The sequence below is a fragment of the Musca autumnalis genome, unplaced genomic scaffold (assembly GCF_047663935.1).
Source record: "Musca autumnalis isolate F117 unplaced genomic scaffold, ASM4766393v1 scaffold_5, whole genome shotgun sequence".
NCBI lineage: Eukaryota > Metazoa > Arthropoda > Insecta > Diptera > Muscidae > Musca > Musca autumnalis.
The window spans coordinates 6899414-6914615 of NW_027412088.1; the positions used below are offsets into that span (position 1 = coordinate 6899414).

The 15202-nt window shown below is 36.5% G+C and overlaps 1 protein-coding gene and 1 long non-coding RNA gene across 7 annotated transcripts in view; one reads left to right on the forward strand and one right to left on the reverse strand.

Annotated features, from left to right (window-relative positions):
- LOC141406538 (uncharacterized) overlaps window positions 1-15202 on the forward strand; it is a 376869-nt gene that overhangs the window by 168346 nt on the left and 193321 nt on the right. The window lies entirely within an intron of this gene.
- The window catches only part of Su(z)2 (Suppressor of zeste 2), a 229376-nt gene that overhangs the window by 9948 nt on the left and 204226 nt on the right, over window positions 1-15202 (reverse strand). The window contains exon 1 of one of the 6 annotated variants that reach the window (XM_073992154.1): window positions 10998-11466. The exons of 2 other annotated variants lie outside the window; for them this stretch is intronic. The gene's annotated coding sequence lies outside the window, so the exon portion shown is untranslated. Of the gene's footprint in view, window positions 1-4732; window positions 10804-10997; window positions 11467-15202 lie in introns of those variants that run through there. 3 more of the 6 variants (XM_073992158.1, XM_073992156.1, XM_073992159.1) reach the window with 3 other exon arrangements.

Below are 15202 nucleotides of genomic sequence, written 5' to 3' on the forward strand. Positions count from 1 at the left end.
TGTGGGGTCTACAATGATTATTTCGAGTAGTTACAAACGGAATGACAAACTTAATACACCCCCATCCTATGTACTATAGGTAATTTACCCAGTTTTTGAGGCAAAAAGTCGATTTTGCAACTTTTTATAATAATAATTTTTTAGTTGGCATTGAAAAAAGAACATGTCAAGATTTATAATTATGAATGATATTTTTCAAAGTAGTGCAATTATCGCGGTTTAAATTGCCGTCAAAGTGAGAATTTCGAAAAAAAAAACTAAAAAATATATATTATAAGACATATTTCAATGTATATAAAACCGCGAAAAATAAACCAAATGTGAATATATGTAAAATGGAATAGATTGACAATTGCGAGAAGAATTTATTTAATACATAATATAGCTTAAACATTTTGGGTAGTGACCAAAAAACACAAAAAATCGGAAATAAATATTTTATTTTTCTTAAACTCACTTCATATAGACTTATACTAAATTGGCCGTGATTTTGCCACCTAGAACACATTACTGAAAGTCTTCTGCATTGGTATTACTAGGTTTCAAAACCCGATTTTGCCCGTTTTTTGATATTTATGAGATTTTATTATGTTTCTTCTAAATAAAAAGTCTTAAAATTGTGGAAGTTTGGTTTGAGGAAATAAATAATAAGTGTAAAAAATATTGTTGTTTACAATTTCATTGCAAGTAAAACAAGTAATGGCGACAAATTGTTCGGTATATCCGTGGTTTTCTATAAACGGTGCGGCAGTAGTAAGCTTTATTTTACATATTATTAATTGATACATATTATTTTTACATATTATTAATTGATACGGCTTAGGGGAGTACTAAACTCGCCTTTATAAATGTATATTCAAAAAATATACAAAACTGTAGTAACAATTCTTTGGAAAATCTACTCGCGGGGACAAAATTTTTGTTACTTACTACCGTGATCGTTTTCAACAGTTTGTTGTGTATAAGAAAACTAATGGAAATGACATTGGAAGAAATAGCTTTGTTCGTTATATGCGTAGTTGCTTATAACCGTTGTTCGTTATATCCGAATTTATCTGTAAAAATCTTTGTTTTATCTCACTTTTACACATAAATAATTTAAAAAGTTTAAAAATCCTTTAATTTCGCTGTTATTTATTTTTGCCTCAAAAGCAGGGCAAATTACCTATAGTGCTATGGTGGAGGGTATAAAAAATAAAAATGGGATGCATTTGCATCACCGTTTTTTTTACCAACAAGGCCAACCTACATTACATCTTTGTAAAAGTAAGATTTTCCTACTATCTTTGTCAGGTTCTCTTTTGGAATACCTTCAATAGAATGGGAGATTTTCACATAAGAATAAAAATTTTACTATTCCCCCACAACATGTTTTGCCCATTCCTACCCCTGAATATTATGTATGTCTCCAGCATGATTTATACACTTTTCATGCGCTCAAACCAACTTTTGAAGCACTTTTCCATACCTCCAAAAACATGGTTTTTTAACGCTTCAACATGGTCTTGAAAATCGTTGATCACGCTTTTTTTCTTGATGTACGGGAATCGAATGAAGTTATTGGGTGCCACATCCCGTCAAACAAAAATAACACTATACAAAACGCTGATACTGCCCATGCTAATGCATGGCTACGAAGCATGGGTACTTGCGCAAGCAGATAAGGCAGTGCTTGGTGTGTTTGAGAGGAAAATTCTTCGAAAGATTTACGGGCCGATTTGCGTTGCGTCGTATGAACCACGAGCTATATCAGCTATACAAAGACATGAATATAGTTAAACGTATCGAGATGCAACGATTGCGTTGGCTAGGCCATATCATAAGAATGAGCGATGATGAATACATGCCACATGGCGCTGCACGCAGAATCCGGAGGCCTAAGCTTCGATGGAACATACAAGTGGATGAAGAAATGAAAAGGCGCGGTATTCCAAAAAGCGAAGCGAAAAAAAGAGAGGATTGGAGATCTTTTCTTAGTTCGGCCTATGGAACAAATGTTCTGTAATGGGCCAGCTATGTAAGTAAGTAAGGGTGCCAAGTCAGGGCTGTACGGCGGATGGTCATCCATATATTCCACGTTTTGTCCGGTCAAAAAACGCTGTTTCGAATCGATATATGAGAGTTCGCATTGTCATGGTGCACAATGATTCGTCTTCTCTTGTTCGTTTTTCGAATTTCTCAGGAGACTTCAGGCAAACAAATTGTAGTGTACCACTCAAAATTAACGGTCCTACGTTGCTCAAGCCGTATAGTAGCCACATGGTCAGGTTATATGAAGAAACAGTAGTGCGATTCTCTAATTCACATTACTGATTCTCTAAAGGTCTCGACACATTAGAAGCATGGCATTCTTGCTTAAGTCATATCTGGTAAATGACAAAAGACCAAGTTCGACCTAATCCATGAACAACTTTGGTTAGATTTGGTTCGTTTTCGAAGACCCACACGATGGATTGCTGTTTGGTTTCGGGCTCATAAGCATAGATCCACGATTCGTCGACTGTGACAATCTTATAAACGTCGTTTGGAGCACCGCAATCGTATTTTGTCACAATTTGGCCAACTTCCCTATTGTCAGTTGCTTTGTATTCGTGCGTGAAACTAGGGGTTCTTAAAACGAGTTCCAAACTAGAGTAGTTTTGTGAAATTGCAGTAGTGACAATACGGAAGTCGGGCTTTATTTGCACCAATGGACAAGAGCCTTTCTTGAGCGATTGTCAAGGTGTTCAAGCAATATCAAATGTTAGTTGGTGGAAGAAATGACCAAAGATGCCTATATCTTACGATATATAACATGATAATCTTGGACAAAGGCCGTTTTTAGACGACCCTCACGACCTTCGTTTTTAGCATGATTATCCACCTCGAAAGTTGTGGAAAATGATCAGACGAAAATTTTCACAAGTGAATTCCTTTTGTGCTAAGTTTTTGTCTCTCTCATTTATTTTTACTCAGTTTTGCTTCCACATTGTGACGTCATTCATTGTAATCCCTTTCTACTCCCTCTTATTTGTTACCTCTAGCCATTTTTTAACATTCATCGGTCTGCTTGTATGTGCGCATGTGTATTTGCAAATCGACTAGCATGTCGCATGATCATTAGAATTGTGCAATTAGTTTCCGGAGCGGATCGATGTTTCTAGTTCCTTTTCACAAAACGAACTATTTCCTTAATATAGTTACATAGTTCCAGGAGCGATGTAATTCAATGAATGTTTCTCTTTCATCGTACTTTTATTTTCCTTCGAGCCAAATATATCCGAGACCGTAATAGTTTAACTAATCTTTCTCTTCCATCGTTATTTTTGTTTTCATCGTTTGGGGAATTAATTAATTGACAGAAACAAATTGACATAAAAATTATAAATTACAGCGATTGTAATTTACGTTTATTTAGGCAGCATCTGAATAATAAACGAATTGAACGAAAAAGATCGAATTGAGTGTGGAATTATATGAAAGAGAATAAAAGGAACTATATGAATTCAAGAGCTGGATATAGTTCCTAGTTCGGATTAGTTGGATATAAATAGTTCGTTCAGGAACTACACAACTCCAGTGATCATTGTGGAACATTTTACATAAATGATGCTAAAACAATCTACAAATTTGTAAGCGAGTATAAATATGGGAGAGTAGCATGTGGGTGAGAGAATTGTAATTCAAACCGCGACCTAAAACCGTCAGTTCTTAAAGAGTTAAGAAGTGGCCTAAGTAGAGTATAGCTGTGTGCTTAATAGAGCTAAGCTGTGTGCTTGAGTGAATAAAGTCAATAACGCATTGTATAATCGTAATATAAAACGAACCCTCGTTTTATTTGGTCCAAATCGTATGGGAAAATAAAACAACGTCTACTCGGGAGTAAGTTAAACCCTAATAGCGTAACAATATTTTTACAGTTGGAATGTATTTTGTACGCCCCATCGCTGTATAATCTGTCTGATGAAAACGAAATTCTTCATAATGTTATGTGACTCGATAATCTGTAATAGGAAAAAGTAAGTACATATAGAATAAGGTGTCTGCTGATGTTATAGCTTGTTACTAATTACTGAGGGTTTTGTATTACTGGCTATTGGATTCTATTTTACATGTTGGCAATGTGGTCAATATTTGTTCTGTGACAGGATGCATTGTTTTTATGACTGGATACCAACTTATCGTTAGACGGCGCTATTGACATAGAATTTTGGAAGCCTTTCAAACAGTGGTTACAGCAATAGTTGTAAGTAGTGTTTATTGGTATTTAGGTAAACACTCTTCTTAATATTTGTATTTCTGTTGCGAAAACAATAAGGACTTTAAAATACTTTGGTATGTAGAAATTAATTTCACTATTTTTTTAGTTATAGGATAGAAAATCCATTGTATATTATTCAATCCGCAATATCGAAAGCAAAACTTTTTTCAAGTTTTAGAAACTGTTTAGATTAATGTGTAGAAGACAATAGTATTGAGTAAGCATGTTTGTTTTCTGTTAGCGACCGTCGTTTGGACAACATGTGAACTGTGTTTAATGCCGGCCAACTTGTATTTAACGTCTGTTGTTATTATTGACTGCTTGTTGGTGTTTCTCGCACGCATTTTTTGCTCACGTACAAACAACGTCAACATTTAATTGATACACTATTGGAGCTTGTTGGTATGCATGTTTGTATGTCTACTACAAGCACTCCGCCAGACAGATAGACGTTTACACCGGCTTTTCATAGACTCTTTGATTTGTCTTTACCATAATTTTAACACACTGAAGACTGCTCACGCACACTCCGAGTAATAAAGAGAAAACAACAACCACACATGACTTAATATTTTAGAAATTCGGTATTTCGGGAAGGGAATAGTCCGGCAGGAGGAACTTTTGGTGGGATTCAAGGTATGAACAAACAAGTGAGCACACAAACCGCGAATCAGTCAAAACAGTGGCAAAAGAAATTCACTTTGTTGAAATGCCGACCGAACGAACGAACGAAAAAACCGACCCGACTTGAACGCCAAAGGTATGAACGGCGAACAAAACAAGTGTATTAGGCGAATAAGATTTTGTGTACACACCACACACTCACTCACATTAGGTAGGTAGAGCTGCTAAGTGGCTCTAAATATGAATGTTTTTGTTGGAAGCGACTTTTAGTTTGTTTTGTTTTTATCGTTACATTCTTTGCTGCTTTGTGTGGTGGCGGGGTGTTGTTACACATTTCAACGTTACATTTTGATTTACATCATTAGCAGCCCGCATCCCTTTTACAGATACATCGTCGTCTCAATACACAACACTTCATACAGACAACAAATGTGTATCCACTGGGAGAGTTTTGTAATCAGTTTTCGTATCGCTTCTCTTTTGCCACAGATACTTCTTTATATGATGGGTGGTTGACTGGATGGATGGTCGGTCGGTGGGTTACAATTGTCATAGGGCTCCCTTCTCTTCTTTTTTTGGATAAGCAGACGAATTGAGTTCTTGCTCCCGTTACCGAATGAGCACAACTGAGATTAAGTTGTGAGATGTGATGATGGTCCGTCACAGCAACCAGTCCGGCAGCCACCAAAAAATTCAACTGAGTTGGACAAAACTTTGAGTTTGCCAAAAAAGCGATTTATGTTTAGCCAGCTAACCATCCATTCAGCCACACACGAAAATTTTACAGTCTCAGCCATTTTTGTTCATTCATTCCATTTCTTCATCCATCCATCGATTCGTCTATCTATGCACCATCCAACAACGACCGCCAACAAACGTTCGTTCGTTCGCCCATTGTATGTTAGTAAATTTGCTGTGGATTTGTGGATTTTGTGTCTTTCTTTTGTATCTATTTTTCTACATTTACTATGTTTTGGTTTTCTTCTGCTTCCTCGTCTTATTCAACGACGACGAATGTAATGGCAAAAAAGCTAAACAATAACGCGCGCTATTTTGCTTTCCACCCATAATAATGAAGCGAGAAGAACTTCATGTGAGTCCACAAAAATTGTGATGAGGTGAGTGTAAGAGAGCATAGCACAGATTTGACTTGAGAAAACTTTCTTCTTCTCTTTACATGGTTCGACGCATATCGTACTTTAACAAAATCATACTGCCATTAAGGTGACCAGCTTTGAAGTAACTGAAATATTTAGAACTGGGTCGCACTATCACAGCTAAAATTCGGATCCGTTAGTCATTATTTAACCCATTACAAAGTATTGTAAACAAAAATAAGTACGTATATTACGCCTTATTAAGTTATGAGTACGGTGGCACAGACCGTGTTTGTCCGACTATAAATCCTAGTGTAGTGTGTTCAACGCTCACTGCCGACAGTGAGTTTTTTTTAACAAAATAAAAAAACAGATTGTGGTGCACATGCAAGCGTTTAAACAACTATTAATGTTCGCACGCGTGGCATAGTGTGTTCGGCTACAAATCAGAAGTTCGCATGATCAAATCCAGCTGAAAGCTAAATAAAAAATATGAAGTGTGTTGAAATTGTAAACAAATTCCACCTCAACTGTTCTAGAAATAGATTTTTTAGCTTATTTCTCAACTTCTGGTGGTCACAGAATAACTAGTTATTCTAGTGGTCATATAATAGCTAGTAATAATGGGTTAGTACGGGGTTTCGGAAGTAGTACTATAGAAACTCATTATTTAGTAAGGAAGTTTTTGCTGGGTATATGTCTCTAATGTTCATTTTTCTTGGAGGCCTTACCAAGAATTGTTGACATAGGTCAATATGTTGGTATAACCTCCATAAAACTGTACTTGTCGGGTTCTCTACGGACAAGAAACACAGCACAAAATCTTGTGGACATAGACAATACCCGTATGCCTATTGGACGTCAACAGATATAGTGAATAATAGTTCCTTATTGTTCCAAATTACACAGAAAATATCTTTCATCGCCTGGCGCCCTGCGTTTATTCCATTTAGTCAAAGTGGGTCACCTCTTGCTCTCATTATTATTATAGACACATTGCCTTACTATTTTTTATTATGTATTTGCACTTGGCAGAGTGCTACAATTCTGTAATCAAGATTGTTATACAGTATCTGGTCACTTTGTTGAGGTATTTTTCAAAAGGTTTGATTTTATATGCCTCGATCCACCTTTTCTTATTTGACATAATGCAAAAAGCCTTAAAGCAACACCGATTTGCTCGACATAAAATCCTGAACATTTATGATAGATGCTGAGAATTGCTTTAGATATAATGCAGTTTAGATTCTGGAAGTTTTAATAATCTCTTAATGAATTATAGGTAAAGTTTTCCAACATCTGTAAAATATCCATTTCAACATAATTGGGCGACAAGCAACTAAAACAATTTTTCATTTCGATTTTAGTTTTACAGATGGTTTTGAACCCTTATTTCAGACTTCCAATATTTAACTTCCATTCCCCATCTTTGTAAGCGTTTTGGGATTGTTTGCCATAAACACTACAATATCCTCCGAGTACATCAGCACATCAGTGTAAATCGTTCAGATTTAGATCGAATGTGATTGCAGATAGCAAACAGCTTTGGATCACTTCCGTGCGAGTCTCAAAATACTCTAACAACTGGGTACCAGACCAAACTGCTGATTTTGTACTTTTGTAAATCTTTTAAAGAAAGCCAACGAACCAATTTCTTTTAGATTATACATAATTCAGAAGATCAATGTCGTCTAAAAGTCCACGAAATATGTGTACACGCTTCATATTTTGGACTCATTTAGATTGACTATTGCTTTGCTGTTCCGCACTTAACCAGCAAACCAAATGTCGGATGTCCGACACGTCCGCACAATTTCAGAAGCACCTTCCGAAAAAACGTTCCGAATTCTAGTCGATTTTGTACCCATCACGTTCAGATTTCGTTCCGAACGCAGAGCGAAATTTGGAAATAAAATTTCCTCCGATTTCGTTTCGACATTATGTCAGCCACTCCATACAACGTAGCATAGGTAATTTTTTGTTGCAAAATATTGCATAGTTGTAATGTGACAATAGGTCTGTTCGATAACACAAAAGTTTGTTCAAATTTGTACAAACTTTTACAATATGCTGTTCGATTACAAACTTGCTCAATAAAAGAGAAATGAGAATTAGTTGCAAGAACTTGCAAATACTTTTAACTTGCGAAGTTATCGAACAGGTCTAATACGAATACGTACATAACACAACATATACGGGAACATCTGTTTTAACAACATTCCACCATACATCATTTATACGTGACACTAGTGGTAGAAAAGGCCACACAATGGTGAATTTTACTCCAGTGCATTTTTGCAGCCAATATCGTCATTGTTCAGGGCGAATAATTCCCATTCGCCTCATAGTTTTTGTCCCTCAAATATTTCAGAAATAGATGCTGAGGGGGAGGTAACTACTGCAGGGAGTTAGCTACACGGGTTGGGACTAAAGCCTATTTTAAATCCGCCAATGTACACCTCGATGCTACAGAGTTGGAAATACTTTTTGAGAACTACCCATTAAGTTGTGGTAGGTAATACATTCGGCTTGCAGTTCTATAGGGCCTTCATGTCAGCTGTTTAACTCGGCACATGACCTTCGGGTTTACAGTTCTACAGGTCCTTCGGGTCAGCTGTTCAACTCGGCATCGGACCTTTGTGTTTGCAGTTCTACAGGACCTCGTGTCAACTGTTCCAATGTTTGGGTAATAGCAGTACAGGGAAGAAACTAGATCGTAACCTTAGACTAACACCCGAGAGAAGAATCCATCGTATTCCCGAACACCAATACCCGAATGATGTACCCTTCCCGAACATAAACAGCCGAACGTCAAATCCCCTTGCAAAACGTCAACAATACAGCAGGTCCCCGATCAGTGGACGCTTTATCAGCGAGATCATTGTTCAACTAAATATCTCTTATCTCCATATACGCAACTCTTACCAAGACATTCACTATCTTTATTAGAAAATCAGACTGTTCGCTATGTGAACAAGGATTTTATTAAAACACGTCTTTTAGTTGTCAATCCTGTTGAATGTCTTTGAAATGAATCATATATTTGATCAAAACCGTTGTTTTAGTGTAAATACGACTTAGCGTGGAACGTTCTTGTTTTCAAGATATCGGAAGACAATATCCAATACCTTTCGCAACATTAGTATATTCAAATAAGGCACTTTATTCTGAGACCTGTGCAGTCCTTTGCCTTTCGAAGGTTAACAAATCTATGGTGTCAGTTAATCCTTGCTCCATATTCTCCAAATGTTTCTTCAGTTTTGACTTGAGCAAGACAAAACCCGACAAGTACTTGCTTAAGGTTGACACATGTTGTTGTAATTTTGCACATGTTTTAGTTGTTTACAATTTTTACACAATATTTTTTTTTACAACTGCAATTGTTCTTCATCTGGTAACCCCAAAACATTCATTAAAGATTAAATTCCAATACGAAAATGTTCTGCATTACGATTTTTTGTTTTGGTGGAGCAGCCCAACACAAGTATACACACACAATCACGAGATACACATCAATACCAAGAGAGATTGAGAGGGAGAGAAATATTTTAGAGAACACACAACAATCGCCGAGTGAGAGAGTGGGGCCATGAGCTCCACATAAACAAAAACGGCTAATGTCACGTGTCCCTTCTTCACAATAACAAAAACAATGTTTCTAAACAACTCTCACTGCTTGAAGAGCGCGACGAAGATACGGCAAAGCATCCCAGCCAGCAATTGGGAGTGAGTGAGTCACTTCCTCTATCAGAAGTAATCGCTTTCTGAACTTCTATTCTAGAAAATAGCGATCCTTTATCATTTTACAATAACAATTGCATTGCTGTCCCTTTTTGAACTTCTTGAATAACTACCTAGTGTCAGAAAAGGAGATCGAAATTCTATTATTGCTTTTTTACACTAACAATGCTACTACTTACGACTATCGCATGGGCAGACACTTTCTCTGGTCAATGCAGACACTTCGATTGTTTAAGTTCATTTGAGGCGTGTACAACCTTAAACTAATATAAGACTTATTCTATCTGGTGTTTATAAGGTACGGTGGTGCAGTGGTAAGCATGTTCGCTTTGCATTCTTAAGGTCAGGGGTTTGATTCCCAGGCCAGGCAACATAACATTTTTAAAAGTACAAAAATTAATGAAGATGGCAATTTCATCTAAGGATAGTTCTTTAAAAACGTATGTAATTTGGAACATTAATTAGAATAGTAAAAAAATAAAAATTAAAAGAATAACAACAGATAAAATGAAAAACGAAATAAATGTTTTTTTTCGTCACAACCAATTTTATCGCTAAAAGTACTTCTAGGAAGTCTCGAAAGCGGCATTCACAAGTAGTGTCGTGGACGTGGTTCATTTCTTCCCGAACGGTGTGCCTACTTCAATTAGAATGCGAGATCGCGGATGTGTATTTCTATCGCCTGGGAGTGACTGCTTCGGGTAATGGGCGATAAAAAATGCTTGCTGGGATAGCACCAACAAAACGATACGAACCAACCAACCACCCCAAATGCCACCGACCGTTCAATGAGCGCCAAGTACTACAATAAACAAACACACACACGCGCACTCATCACAGTTAGAGAAATTTTATTAAGGCGAAATGAAAACACAAAACAAAAACACACTTTGTACTCTTCTTCGTCGAATAGAAGAAAAATAAAGTGAAATTTTTACGACGTCAAACTCTCCCTTTGCCGCGTTTGTCACTTTTGCTTGACAGCTACAATGTGTTGTATTTGTTGTTGTTTATACTTTTTTTCCATCATATTTGAACAAAATAAACCACAAACAAAAATAAACGATGAAAAATGAGGAAAATTTTGGATAAAATCATTTTCCACATTAAACGTTTTCTTTTTTTGTTTTTTTTTTTGCTTGATTGCAACTTCACAAAAATTGCTTTGCATCCATTAAATGTATGAAATGTTTCATAAAAATGTCACTGTAAATTTTGTTATTTCAAATACAAATACCGGCATTTGATTTTCAAGTTGTTTTTCTTTTTGTTTTGTCATTTATGTGGATACTAACTTTTTGTTTTGGAATGATTTATTGATTTTTAACAAAATTCCATTTTAGTTGTTGTTGTTGCTATTGTTTTGTTATTTTCACTGATAAAAAAGACGAACGTTAGTTAGGTTTTGAGTTTTCTTTTGTTTTTCTGCTCTTCTTTGGGGTTCACTCTTCAATTCATTTTGATAAAAATTGTGTAAGCACGCAAAAAATCGATCTGAGCTCACTGCTGCTACAGATGTTGTTGTCGTATTTTACAAATGCGGAGGAAAAACAACAACATCAATAATATTCACAAAAAACTGTGTGAGATTGCTTTGGATCTCCTTCAGTGAGTGAGTGTCACGCAAAAGAAGCGACGTTTAATTTCCACCGACCGTCTAACCGAACTTAAGCAGCACTATGCACAGACTAACGGGCGCAATTGGGATTTTTCGCCAGCAACCAAAGCACAAAACAATATTTGCCTCAATTTCCTATTAGACTCTTTGCTGCTTCTGTGCTTTACTCTGGCGCTCAGCTCTGTGTGCCGTTCGTTGTGAGTGTGTGTGAGGGCGCCTTTTTTCATTTCATTTGCTCATTCATCAACAAAACCCGACAACAATAACCCTCTCCCATTCTTGCTCATGCTGAACTGCAACTCGAAGAGAGCAAATACACGCACCACACATTCGTACACACTTCGTTTTGGCCCGATGTGTAACGTGTAGCCTCCCGCCATATCTTAAACCGTTAAGCCTACCCCTTAATGGATTTCCTTAACTGTGATTGGCTGTTGTCGCTAATGCTGAATGCCTTCGTGTCGACGTACGAAGAGTAACGATAGGAAACGAATCGACTTCATTTTATTGTTGTTGCAGTGGCTGGGTGTGTTTGAGAGTGTGCTGTGGCAGGGTGTTAGCCAAAACAACGCACCATAAACGTATTCACACAATTTAACGGGAGGTAGGTGTGGTGTGTTGTCCATCATTAAAATTAGTTTGCCGTTGTGTTTTTTACAGCCCCTTTTTGCTGTTCATGCGAGAAGTCGGCTGTAATGAGAGTTAAGCTCCAATTCTGGTAGAGATTGCGCGCGCACAAACATCCACTCTCACGCCGCGAAGAAGTATTCTCTTATCTTGACCAAAATGTATTTTGTGTGTGTATACATTTTTTTTAAATTCATCGGACGCCCAACGAACGATTAAATAAAAATTTTGTTATTTGAATTTTATTTTTTTTTTAATTTGCATTTTCTATAACGAAAATCTGAAATGAAATGCAATTCTGTTTTGTAAAATAGCACTTGTTTTCTATAGAATTATTATTTACGTTCCAGAAAGGTTGTCGTCGTTGGAGTGCATGGAGTCGATAAAAATGAAGAATTTCATAGTAGTCGCAGCACATAACATTTGTTATATCAACAATAGGTTCTTATCATCAGTTTTTTTTTTTAATTTGTGAAATTTGAACTATAATAACCTAGTAAACCTCAATATCAGAAGCCTGAGCGAAAAAGTGTTTAATTCGCCGTGGAGCATTGACAAATCCCACAGCAAATGACTGTGTGTGTACCTATGTATCCTTTCAAGAAAACTGCATAAATGAAACTTTTATAATTTTCAAATCTTCAGATGATTTTGCGTATTTTCATTCAGATGGATTATACCTATACATATTTTCCCAATCGCTGGACCTCGGTTATATTTACCAAAAATCTACAGTATTGCTGATATGGGTCCATTGACGTTTAATCGAATATAGGACTATGCTATTTGGTTATTACAATTTTAGTAAGTTGGACCTGTAGGTCAGTCATGAATGAATCTTGAGAACATGGCGATGGATGGTCATACACTGAGGAAACAAGACGGAAATATTGTCAAAGAAGCCCGCAAGGAAGCCGTCGTAGGGGTAGACCTGTGCTAACGTGGTCTGAGGAAGGCGAATAAATCATGGAATGAAATAAAAACATTAGCTTTAAATATAATGGGCAATAATAGCAAAGAGTTATATTGCAGAATATGTAACATGATTAATTCCGCATTCTGACAGAACAATGATGATACAAATTAATACAAAACCTATTAATATGAACATTATCCAAGTTTAGGCCCCCACATCGGACTCAAGTAATGACGAAGTCGAGGAATTCTATGCAGAAATCGAAGAGTTACTAAAAGACACCAAATGTCATGAAATTACTATTATACAAGGAGTTTTAACGCAAAGGTGTGAAGAGATGATGAAGTAAATGGAGTAAATGGAGGATAGACTGGTACAATTCTGTCAAGGACATAAAATGAAAGTTACAAATACAATGTTTCAATTACATCCCAGAAGACTTTATACGTGGAGGTCACCTCATGATAACCCAGCAAACATCATAAGAAATCAAATCGATTACATAATTATGTATTAAGTCTGTGTTTAGACACACAAATTTCTCGGGAAAGTAAATTGAGTTTTTGGAAGAGAGCGGAGAGGAAAGAGCTCCTCAATACTCTTTCCTACCCCTTATTGCCTAAAAACTGAATTTACTTTCCCGTGTGTCTAAACACGGACTAACAAACGATACTCTTCATGTGTGATGAAGAGCTCAACTTGCCCCGGTACGGACGTCCCATCTGACCATAACCTGCTATTTTCTAAAATCAGGATCAAATTAGCAATTACCCGAAAAAAGATGATGACAACCAGACTAAATCTGCACATGATGAAAGATCCAACTGTTAAATGCGAAATTAAAGCAGAGATTAACTCCAAACTTGAAGGAGTAAACAAGGAGGACATGGAAAATATATGGCATAATCTCAAAACAAAGATAAACTTCACCACGAATATGTGCCTACAAAACTCTCCTGCATCGAGAGAAGATGAATGGGTCACTGAGGAAATAAAACAATTACGAATCCTAAGAAGCCAACAGAAAAATAGAAATTTCGAAAGATACTGGGAAATAAAGAAATCATAACCTTGACAAGAGTAGCAAAACATAATTTACTTAATAGAAAATGTCAAGAAATTGAAACTCCACATTACCTACACGATGACTTCAACCTTCATAAGAAGTTAAAGGAAGCCGCAGAAGTATATAAAAAAGCGCCATCCACTCTGTTAGATGAAAATAACAAAGCTATATTTGAATTAGCGGAGAAAAAACGAATATGGAAAGAATATGTGACGAAGAGCTCAACTTGTCCCGGTACGGACGTCCCATCTGACCATAACCTCCAACTTTCTAAAATCAGGATCAAATTAGCAATTACCCGAAAACGGAAGAGGACAAACAGACTAAATCTGCACATGATGAAAGATCTAACTGTTAAATGCGAAATTAAAGCAGAGATTAACTCCAAACTTGAAGGAGTAAACAAGGAGGACGTGGAAAATGTATGGCATAATTTCAAAACAAAGATAAACTTCACCACGAATATGTGCCTACAAAACTCTCCTGCATCGAGAGAAGATGAAGGGGTCACTGAGGAAATAAAACAATTACGAATCCTAAGAAGCCAACAGAAAAATAGAAATTTCGAAAGATACTGGGAGATAAATAAAGAAATCATTAACTTGACAAGAGCAGCAAAAAATAATTTACTTAATAGAAAATGTCAAGAAATTGAAACTCTACAGAACCTACACGATGACTTCAACCTTCTTAAGAAGTTAAAGGAAGCAGCAGGAGTATATAAAAAAGCGCCAACCACTCTGTTAGATGAAAATAACAAAGCTATATTTGAATTAGCGGAGAAAAAACGAATATGGAAAGAATATGTGACGAAGAGCTCAACTTGCCCCAGTACGGACGTCCCATCTGACCATAACCTCCTACTTTCTAAAATCAGGATCAAATTAGCAATTACCCGAAAAAGGAAGAGGACAAACAGACTAAATCTGCACATGATGAAAGATCCAAATGTTAAATGCGAAATTAAAGCAGAGATTAACTCCAAACTTGAAGGAGTAAACAAGAAGGACGTGGAAAATATATAGCATAATCTGAAAACAAAGACAAACTTCACCACGAATATGTGCCTACAAAACTCTCCTGCATCGAGAGAAGATGAATGGGTCACTGAGAAAATAAAATAATTACGAATCCTAAGAAGCCAACAGAAAAATATAAATTTCGAAATATACTTATGTTACAAAATTATTCACTGATGCCGAAAGAACCCCTTACGAAGAAACAGAAGACAATCTGACTGGAAACCCAATAACAAAGTGCGAATTAGAGTAGG